The 10,966-nt window shown below is 42.3% G+C and overlaps 1 long non-coding RNA gene across 2 annotated transcripts; it reads left to right on the forward strand.

The window, feature by feature from the left end:
- LOC110396814 lies at positions 5,684-10,596 on the forward strand. 2 transcript variants are annotated; one of them, XR_002437281.1, is made up of 3 exons: positions 5,684-5,718; positions 7,785-7,929; positions 9,726-10,596. It is a non-coding gene; the product is annotated as an uncharacterized LOC110396814 (long non-coding RNA). The 2 variants fall into 2 exon arrangements; XR_002437280.1 differs by lacking the exon at positions 5,684-5,718 and adding an exon at positions 5,764-5,940.

Consider the following 10,966-nt stretch of genomic DNA (forward strand, 5'->3'; position numbering starts at 1 on the left):
AGAGGAGGGGAGGGGAGGGAAGGGAGAGGAGGGGAGGGCTTTCCCTTGTCCAGGAACTCAGCACTCAGGATAGTAACTTCAGCTTTTGGCACTGTGGGAAGCTGTGGGAAGCAGCTGGAACTGTACACCAATTCCTTCATATCCCACCATGTGTGGAGCCATCATCTTATCTGGAAAGGGAGTAACAATTGCCACAGCTGGGAAGAGATTAACAATGAAGCAATACTAGTGCTGCTGCAGTAAGAACTATCTGGGAAGATTCCACTCTATTTTATTTGTAAAAGGTCAGATTTTAAAAGTGAAAACTTGTATTCCAAATGTACTATGAAATATTTCAAGGAGAAGAAGTGGGGAACACATCTCAAATCCTGCACACCTGTGTTGCTGTCTCTGTGGACTACATGTGTAACAGTGACTTTTATACTCTTTGCTGGTATACTGCTCTTCTATACTAGCAGCCAGTATTAGAGATAAAAGTAAACACCATTAGGGATAACAACCTTTCCCTTTCCCTCAGCTCCAGACTCCAAGATACTCAAACAGTCTGTAGAAAATGGAAACCAGAGCAGTGCTTGTTTTCTAGGAAAAAACGAACAAATTAAAACAAGTAGGGAGGACAGACCCACCTCAGTTTTAGAGTGGAAAGAAATCCTCAGGAAGTTCTGCTGTGCTCCATCCCTGACAAAGGCTCTTTATGCTCAACGTGTCTGGCTACTGGGCAGGAGAGGTTTATTCTAATGAAAGATACTTCAGAATGTTTGGAACACAGAGATTTTATCTTTGTCAGGGGAGCACCTAATGGTTAGTCAGAGTTTGAAGAGGACTTGTAAGACAATGACAACTGCAGGATTTGGTCCCGTATGTGGTCTGGATTTTGTTACATAAAACACAACAGGGAAGCATATAAAACAAACCTCTAAAGTTCTGACATGGAGAGATTTTGCTTGTCCTTTCCAAAAGAAAGTTGCCTGAATTCCCTGCATCCTCACAGCCAGCTACACATGCCTTCTCCTAGCCGAGCTTGTATTCCCTTTGCAGCTGCTCTCACACTCTCCCAGTTCTTTCATGTTCATTGCCTGAGGAGACAAAAAAGGAGTTTTCAGAAAAAAAGGTTCACTCCACAGGGGAAGAGAACCATGAGCTGGCTTAACCCTGGCAGCAGTGCAGAGATAGCCCTGGTGACCCGCATGCATTAGCACCAGCACCAGGTGCAGGAGTGCTGCTTCACTGTGGTGCTGAATCGGCCTCCAGTATCCCTGCCTTTCGGCACTGTGCAGGACTCCACAGTGTGCTGGTTAATGTTGGGATGGGAATCTTTGCAGCATAGCTGGCATAGATCAGACAGTATGTGCTGAGGTTGCTTTGGCCCCTCTGAAAGTCTTTAAGTGACCAGAGCGCTTGTGACTTCTGTGCCCTCAGCAGAGAAACCGTTGCCTCCAGCTGTATTTTCACTGTGTGGGAATTGTTTGAACTCACCACTGTTGCCACAGCTGCTAAAGGAAAACATGTAGTTAAAGATGAGGCTGTGCATACATTATAGATATAGGCATATGGCAGTCAAGTTGCTGCCCAACAGCTTCCATAGTTATGTGGCACCTTATGTTATCCAAAGCACTTGGAATTTTTTAGATAACAACAGCAAACGAAGACAGCTATTATGGCTTTGTGCTGCACTTGCTTCCTGATAGAGTTGCCAATCCAGTACTTTGAATTCTGTGCCAGCAGCTTTGACACAAGTGAAAGAGCAAGCTGTGTTTTTAACAGATGCAAATGCTTTGGTTGCAGTGATGGCTGCTTTCTCAAAATCATTATCACATATGTGGGATTTCAGATGCATACTTTTTCAAAGCAGCAACTTTCAGACAACTAGTGCAACATTTTCTTAGCATCAGCGAATTTTTAAGGGGCAAAAGCAACTGACATTATCAAGCAAGCATTTTGCTATCTCACCAGTGCTTGTGCTGAGCAGACATACAACACATGGTTGGCACTGTTGGAAATCTCCTATAGTGCAGCCATAGTGCCATTCCAGCAATGAGCCATGTTGCTGAATTTCTGGGAATTTGCAGTCTTCTCTGATTACAGGGGAATAAGGACAAACAAAACAGTGTTGTGCATTAAGTTACTGGCTTAGATATTCTAGATTTGAGAATAGCTCATCACCTTTCTCTATTTTTCCATATCATCTCTTAGCGTCTCGGGTACAGCTTCTGAAAAAGTGTGAAGTTTCTTGCTTTGTTTGAACAAGGTTACCACAAAAGTACAAGAATTTGATACCATCAATTTAGTTCTTTTAATGGCAATTTCAGCAGCAGCAAACACATGGAAAAATCATTACGTCTGTGAAAGCAACAAATACAATCCAGAGATACTGTTGTTCATAAGATTCTTCCACCAGAAGACCAAGTCAGTTTTTTTCTGCCATTAAACATATACAATGTTAACTCTAAGCCTCTGTTTTGCACAGGCAGGATCTGGCAAATTTTGGCACCATATACTATTCATCAAAGAAAGAAACAGTCCAGACCTTGCAAAGGCTTGACTCTGAAAAAGTGTGTGCTCAGATTTAAGTAGTACATGATGTGAAGCCCAGTGTGAGAGAAGGTTACTCTGAGGAACCAGTGAGGTTTTGCTCCGAGTCTTCTATGGAACGGTAGCAGGTCTCAGTGTGATTCCTTAATTATGCACATCCATGGTTAAAACAAAGCATAGATTGGGAAAGGCTGTGCAAAAGACTGGGGTACTCTCTTGGTTGACTGGGAATGAGAAAAACAGTTTTCTGTCCTATTTTTGAAGCTTTTCTTAAAATGAAGAAAGAACCTCCTGTACTGAGAGATGGCTGATGTGGTCGCCGAACCGCTCTCCATCATATTTGAAAAATCATGGCTGTCTGGTGAAGTCCCTGGTGACTGGAGAAAAGGAAACATGACTCCCATTTTTAAGAAAGGGAGAAAGGATGACCCGGAGAACTACAGTCTGGTGAGCCTCACCTCTGTGCCTGGGAAGACCCTGGAGCAGATCCTCCTAGAAGACAAGTATGTCAAGGCACATATGTGACAAGGAGGTGATCTGGGACAGCCAGCATGGCTTCACTAAGGGCAGATCTTGCCTGACCAATCTGATGACCTTCTATGATGGAGTGACGGCATTGGTGGATGGGAGAAAGGCAATGGATGTTATCTACCTGGACTTCTCCAAAGCCTTTGACAGGGTCCCTCACCACATCCTTCTGTCCAAATTGGAGAGGTATGGATTTGAAGGATGGACTGTTCAGTGGATTAAGAACTGGTTGGCTGGTTGCAGCCGAAGGGTTGTGATTAATGGTTCTGTGTCAGGGTGGAGGCTGGTCGTGAGTGGTCTCCCCCAAGGTTCAGTCTTGGGACTGGTGCTCTTCAACATCTTTATCAATGACATAGATGATGGAATTGAGTGCACCCTCAGCAACTTTGCAGATGACACCAAGCTGAGCGGTGCAGTCGATACACTGGAAGGAAGGGAAGCCATCCAGAGGGACCTGGACAGGCTGGAGAAGTGGGCCCATGAGAACCTAATGAGGTTTGACAAGGCCAAATGCAAGGTGCTGCACTTGGGCCGGGGCAATCCCAGGTATTTATACAAACTGGGGGAAGAAATCCTTGAGAGCAGCCCTGCGGAGAGGGACTTGGGGGTCCTGGTGGATGAGAAGCTGAACATGAGCCAGCAGTGTGCGCTGGCAGCCCGGAAGGCCAACTATATTCTGGGCTGCATTAAAAGAGGAGTGGCCAGCAGGGAGAGGGAGGTGGTGGTCACCCTCTACTCGGCTCTTGTGAGGCCCCATCTGGAGTTCTGCATCCAGGCCTGGGGGCCCCAGCACAAGAAAGGTGTGGAGGTCTTGGAACAAGTTCAGAGGAGGGCGACTAAGATGATCAGAGGGCTGGAGCACCTCTCCCATAAGGAAAGGTTAAGGGAACTGGGCTTGTTTAGTTTGGAGAAGAGAAGGCTCTGGGGAGACCTCACTGTGGCCTTCCAATACTTGAAGAGAGCATATAAACAGGAGGGGGAACGATTGTTCACGAGGGTGGATAGTGATAGGACAAGGGGGAATGGTTTTAAACTGAGACAGGGGAGATGTAGGTTAGATATTAGGAGGAAGTTTTTCACACAGAGGGTGGTGACGCACTGGAACATGTTGCCCAGGGGGGTTGTGGATGCCCTGTCCCTGGAGGTGTTCAAGGCCAGGCTGGCCGTGGCTCTGGGCAGCCTGGTCTAGTGGTTGACGACCCTGCGCTCAGCAGGGGGGTTCAAATTCGATGATCTTTGAGGTCCTTTCCAACCTAGGCCATTCTATGATTCTATGATTTTGCAAAATGAAACTTAATTTTAGGCTAAAAACAACAACAAAACAACAAACAAGTTGCCTTAATGTTTGTAAACTTTTACAGTCTTCCTCCGTCCCACAAACTTTACCATCCTTACTGCAGTAAATGCGGTGTGACAAAGTCAGCAAAAATTCTCCAGCACACCCTTTTTGGTAGGAAAAGAAAAAGAGAGCTCAGGAAAATAGTGTTCTACTGCTGAAGAAAATTCATATCATGGAATACAAAGACTGTCTTGGGCTGAGACTTTTGTCTCTGTCCCATGCAGGTAGCTGGCTGAGTGGTTGTGTTCTCTGTAGCTTATGCTACCCTTCTTTTTTTCTCTCTTTTCCTTCTTCCTTATTTCCATCTCTCTATTAATGTTATTTTTTTCACATTCACACTGCCATCTCCAAATGCATTTGCACAAAGATGCATAAAGATATAAAATTGCGTCCCCATAATTTATTTCTCTCTGATCAGGAGACTATTAATTCCTTAGTGACTGTTTTGGCACATGTCTCAAACAAAACAAATAACAGCCCCCTCTTCTTACTTTTTTTTTGTTTGTTTGTTAAAAGTATTAAAAAGTGCAGACTACACATACCAGGTGCAAAACAGCTCTGAAAGAAGTGGAGGCTTTGTCCCTAGAAAAAAGACATTTTTTCTGGGCATAAATTTTCCCTGTACCAAACGTTTTTATGCCATCCATGGTAGCTGGACTTGATGATCTTTGTAGGTCTCTTCCAACTGAACTGTTCTATTTTAGAAAGCAGATGATGGTCTTTGCAGGGTTCTCTTGTTCAGCCCAATCACCAGGCAAATTAATGGCTTTTCTGTCATTTTCTTATTGCAGACCTCAGTGAACAATCTGGTATCAAAACTGATAGCGGTAGCACATGGTCTCTGTTAGTACATACACACTGTGTCATTGTGGACCATAGCTGCACCTTGTGTCACCCCTGTATCATGCAGGGCATCTCAGAGGAGATGACAACATTCCAGGTGAAGGTGATGGGCAGGATGCTGGCTCAGCCTGCAGAGGTCATCTGTGGGTGCACAGCAGCTAGGACAGTCTCACATTTTAAGCCATACAGAGCCCAAAACAAGCTTGTAATCGGGGCACTTACATTTGACTTAAGGTAAACTCACCCTATCACATCTCTGCTGATGCAAAAATAAAGTCTTTAACTTACAGGCCCTATTTTCAATGAATATGGTTTATTTTCTCTGATAAATGCAATGAGATGCAGGAAGGGTGTGTTTGCAGTTTTAATTACACTAGGTGTACACATATATATCCACCTCTGCTGATTCCAGAATCAGTCATTATTTGTTCATTGTTCTATATGACATCATCTAACATAGGTTACTTTAAAATAAGGTAAGATTTTGAGTGCCCAAGACACTTGGACACCTTAGATACTCAGAATGTCTCTCTTATCCCCTGCTAGGTGCTCTTCACCTGGGGCTCCCACAGATCATGTATCCAAACCTACTCCCAGGAAATCTATCTATAAGCCAAGCAAATAAACCAACTTCTGATCCTCTAAATCATTCAACATGTGTTGCACTACTGGGGTATCTGGCTGACAAAAACCATTAGGTAAGGCTTTCAAGCTCCAGAGGATAAAGTCTGCTACTAGATTATTTCTATCATGATTAGACCAACATCTGGCTTTCAGCTTCTCTCGTGACAGCACTGTGGTTGGGGCACTGCTTTAACTTGCATTTTCATAAGCTACACCATTCAGTGATTTATATCAGTCTGCTTTTAATCACATTGTGCCAAAATTAACTAACTGTAATTGCCACCCAGGGCAGGCTGTCTTCTGAAAAGGACATAAATGAAATTAGTTATCAGGGCAGGAAGCAGCTGCCTGGCTATGAAGTTGAAGAGCAATCTGTGCACTAGTTTGGACTCCCCCCTATCATGCAAGTGAAGGAGCATGGCAGTAATGGGGAGAAAACAAAACTGAAGAGTCCAGGATGTCATCCTTTCTCCACTACTCCTCTCAATTTTTATTCTGTGTATTTTCAGCTGCAAAGACATGAAAACATTTTTATTTTTGTTTGACTTCTCAGGAACTCTATTTGCAATTCAAAAATGTAACTTCAAATCTGAAACAAAGTACTTCCTCTCTCTTTCTGCCATAATTTCAGTTTGTCAGCAGAAATACACCCATAAACCCATCATGTTCACATATGTGCATACAGCATCCAAACCACACTGTGCTCTGCAACGTGGTGAGAGCTTTTGCATAGCTGAAGAGAGAAGAGGAATGGGATCTGAAAGGTGGGAAACCTTCCGAGCATACCATTTCCCTTTCTGTACTTCAGATCTCAAACTGACTGAAGCCAGAGAGCAAGTTTCTAGCAGCTTCAGTAGGCTTTGGAACAGGCTCTACTGTTGGAGCTAGAAGCAGATATTATGTTACATCAGCTTCATAATAGCTGCCAATTTTTTTTTAACTAGGAAATATTAGCAAATGCGATAACACGGTGAAATGTGGTGACAATAGGAATACTGTTCATATCTTGTTCATTCAAATTATGACACAAAGTAGAAAATGCTATTAAAACCATGTGGTGATTTTTAAAGTATCTGGCTTTTCTTAAAGCTACTCTTATTTTGCAAGATCAAATGTAAAACAAAATCTTTAGAAATCATTTTTTTAATTACACAATGGTGATACAGATTTCTCTGTAAGCACGAAGGGGAGAAGGAGCCTGATTTTCATTCTGGTGCTGCAGAAGTGGAGGGAGGAGAAGGGGATAGGGATGGGGAAAAGGGCAGAAGAGTCTTTGTCCCCAGCTTAGTTCTTTCTCCTGCAAAGATGAGCCACAGGAGTGGACTCTTGGAGGTCTTCCCTGTAGGGGAAGAAGGAGGTTATTACACAGCTAACTGACTTCAGAGCTGAAAAGAAAAATGCCACATGAGCCCAGCCCTGAAATACAACCAGCGTAGCCAGTAATCAGTAACAGCTTCCTCCTTCAGCTGAAGATACAAGAAACCCACAGCATGTTTTCAGTAATAGTTTTGATGCATGCCTTGCTATCAAGCTGCTCAAAGAGAAACTGAGGGCCCAAAACTGCGTAACTATACCCTATGCCTTACAGAGCCAGATCCTATAATCCCACTGATGTATCTTCCTTTTTTGTATGGTCAAAGGTTTGCCAGACAAAGCCTGATTTATTGTTTATGCTTCTATAATTACCTCATGGAAGTTAAGCCCTTAGATCTACCACACACCTCCTCTTGTAACACCACACCTATTCTTTCCTCTTTCTCTTTTTCTGTCTGCTCACATCTTTACTTCTCATGTCTATATTCTTTGATGTTCAAACCACTGTCATAATCAACTTGTGTCTAATGTGAGCAGGAAGGCAGGGAAATGACTCCCACTCAATGTGCTCTCCCCATTTGCTCCTTTTCTCCTCTGTGTTCAGAAAGTGAGTGAGTGACAGCTAGCCCAGGGTGCTGCTTGTGCACATCTACTGAGGAATGGGAATGCTTAGCAGAACAGTGGAGCAGACGGAATGAAGAGCCCCAGACAAACACACTATAGCCTGATAGAGCATCTTCTACAATCAGGTGAGTCAACAAAAGATACCAATGGAAAAGATGCACCTACAGTCCTCCTTGAGGCTCTTCAAAACACAAGAATAAAAAAAGAGCTGAGGTTGATACTAATATCATCATACTAATGCCTGCTATCTTGGAAGTATCCTTAATGGTAATTATTTAAGGGAGCCTTAGAAGTTATTTTCCAAGACCAGCAAATGTAGCTTTGAAGGAGCTTCCTCTTTTGGGTGGGAGGATAGACTCAATGAAATGACATTTGGTAGATAAATGAGTAAGCTGAAGCTCTGCCCAAGTAGAAGTGAAAACTAATCTCAGAACAAAGAGCAAATTTCATTTAGGCCTAAACCAGCTATGAACAATCTGCAGATAGTATGACCTATTACTTGCCAAAAATGTGATTACTAATTTTGTAGGCATGACGCTAGACCTGGTTTAGAAAAGCATTCTATAAACAAAGACATCATACCCATGCTTGGGAAAAAAGGTCTGTCACTGAAGCTCTCAGCACAGCCACTCACCGTCACCAGTGGGCATACAGGGCAAATTTTCAAGGACACTCAGCACCAGCTCATCTCTGCTTCCTGGGAACCAGGGGTGCAATTCCTGCTGACTGACTTCTGCTGGAGTAGAAACAAGCCAACACAAATCAATTTTTACAAGATTACACACACACAGAGTCCTTCTGGCTTTACCCAGCAAAAACTACATGTGGGTCACATTCTGTGACCTGAAAGTTGAGACATTTTGGAAAACACAGCAGGTCTATGCAAAAGCATGCTGTCATATATAAATTAAGTATTGTATATTTTATTCTGAAGCATGAGGGGTGCTCATATGAGGGCTGTCCTCATAATCTGACAGCAAATTTCAGTTATGGAGATATACACCCTCAGGCCGTGGCTGTATGACTGACTGGCTTCAGAGTAACAAGTCACCGAATCATAATATCTGACTCTCTGTTTCAAGCCACAGCAGATAAGAAATGGTTGGTCCTTATTCAAGTCCATAGTGAAGGAAAGTATACACACAATCACCGAAGATTTTCTGACTCAGAAAGCCCAATAAGCAGTGACTATTTGGCATATACTTGACAAATGCCTCACATAATCTCAGCAAAATGCCTCCTGAAATTCATTTTAGTTGCAAATTCATGGGCTGAAGTGCTTATGACACATGAAAAGTGCTTTCTACCACATGGCACTCAGGACTTTATTTGACCCATGTTGTATTTAGACAAAACTGCAGGCATATACCTTCAGGGGAAAGTGCCTCAGGATTTAGTTAATTTTCTTCAATAATACTGTGTTTCAGAGGGAGGTAATTCATATAGTGAAGCCCTTATTTCCCAACACTTTGCAAATACCTTCCATTTAGAGTGTTCAGAACATCTACACAAAGTCCTCATCATTATTACAGTCTCAGCTATCAACCGAGAAGCCTCCCTTTGCATAAGAAAGCGCTGCTTATTAGGACTCGCTGAAAATCTACCATGGAGTTTGTCAGAGAGGTTTGAGAATTGGTAAAAATTGGCACAGAGCAGCTGGATGTAAATCAACTGCAAGTCCTCCAAGTTCTGGTGCAGAGCTTCAGTTGAATTAATTTTCTCAGCTGAGAATTGCTCCCAGATCAAAAATTCAGGCTTTGGAGCAAGCACAGCAAAAATATTACTATCAGAGAGATAACATCTAAATCAATGATGAGTGCCCAGCATACACGACCACCTTATAGTTAAAATAAGAAAGAAGGATTTTTATTAGTTTTACAATTGTGACTAATATTTTCAAGTAATGCCAAATGTTTTACAGATGTTGATATGATCAAATGCTGACTACAGCATGCTGCAGCCCAGAACGGAACCAAACACTTTGGAGAAATCCAGATCAGAACTTTGCAGTCAGCCTTCCTGCAAACCTAATCACAAACAGCAAAACACTGTAAATAATACCGAGTCAATACAGAATCCTACATGCAATTCAAGGTTTGGAGGACATTGCAAACTCTGCTGATGGCTTCTTGCAAAGGCCTGAACCAACCTTCTTCAACTTAAAGCAACAGGGCTCTGCGAAAGTCCTGAAGCCAGATACAGAAAAGGGAATCTTTTTAAAGTGCTGGCAGGGAATAGTTGTGATGTCATAGATACTATGTGCTGCACTAAATTGTTTTGCATGTCACACATCTACAGAAAAGAAGACACATCACGTGCCAGTGTCTAATGAAGATGATGTCTTAAAAGCAGGGATATGGGTATCAGTTCAAAAGTGTCCTTGTATTCTTGAGCAAAACTGGCAGAGATTAATTTGTACAACCAAGCAAGGACATTTTTGTCAACTGAGAATAATAAATGTGAGACTCATGGAAGAGAAATATGACAGAACACCGCAAGCCTCTCAGATGTCTTCTATAAATAAGATGTAGCCAGGAGATATTTTCAGGTGTTTTCAGCAGTCTTACAGATACGGATGTATCTCACCAATTCTACTTGGGACAAGGCTCAACAGACGAGAGAAGTTTATTGTAAGGAAATGATTTAAAATATAAAGCCAAAATCTTCCGTCTTACTTTTTTCCAAAAAGACATCTTAAAGTTCAGTGAAGCATTAAGTCACATGTATGAATTTTTAAGCATTCTGTTGAGGTAATGCATTTCTGATTATGGAAGTATGGAAGAGAAACATGACAAAACTGAAAATGAATCCATCTTCTGTGTTACATTCTTCTATATCATTCAGATGTGTGCTTTTATGTATCTGTAGTTCCTTATTGGTTTTCAGCTGATACAGTAGAACAGCTCAGGTAGTGTTTTGCTTCGGGGTGGAAGAACTGTAATGCACTGTGGAAGTCCATGCTTCAAATGGCATATACATAGCTCTATTTCTTGACCCAGGACTTGGGATGTAGAAGTCTTCTTCAGAATCACTGTCATAAACTCTTGTTTACTACGATTTCTATACATCTTGACTTTGTCACTGGTAACATTTGTGACAATTTCGATACGAGCTAGATTTACTGGAACCTTGATATCAGATGCATTTGTGTTTCCCATTACA

Source organism: Numida meleagris, chromosome 3 (assembly GCF_002078875.1).
Source record: "Numida meleagris isolate 19003 breed g44 Domestic line chromosome 3, NumMel1.0, whole genome shotgun sequence".
In the NCBI taxonomy this organism is placed as follows: domain Eukaryota; kingdom Metazoa; phylum Chordata; class Aves; order Galliformes; family Numididae; genus Numida; species Numida meleagris.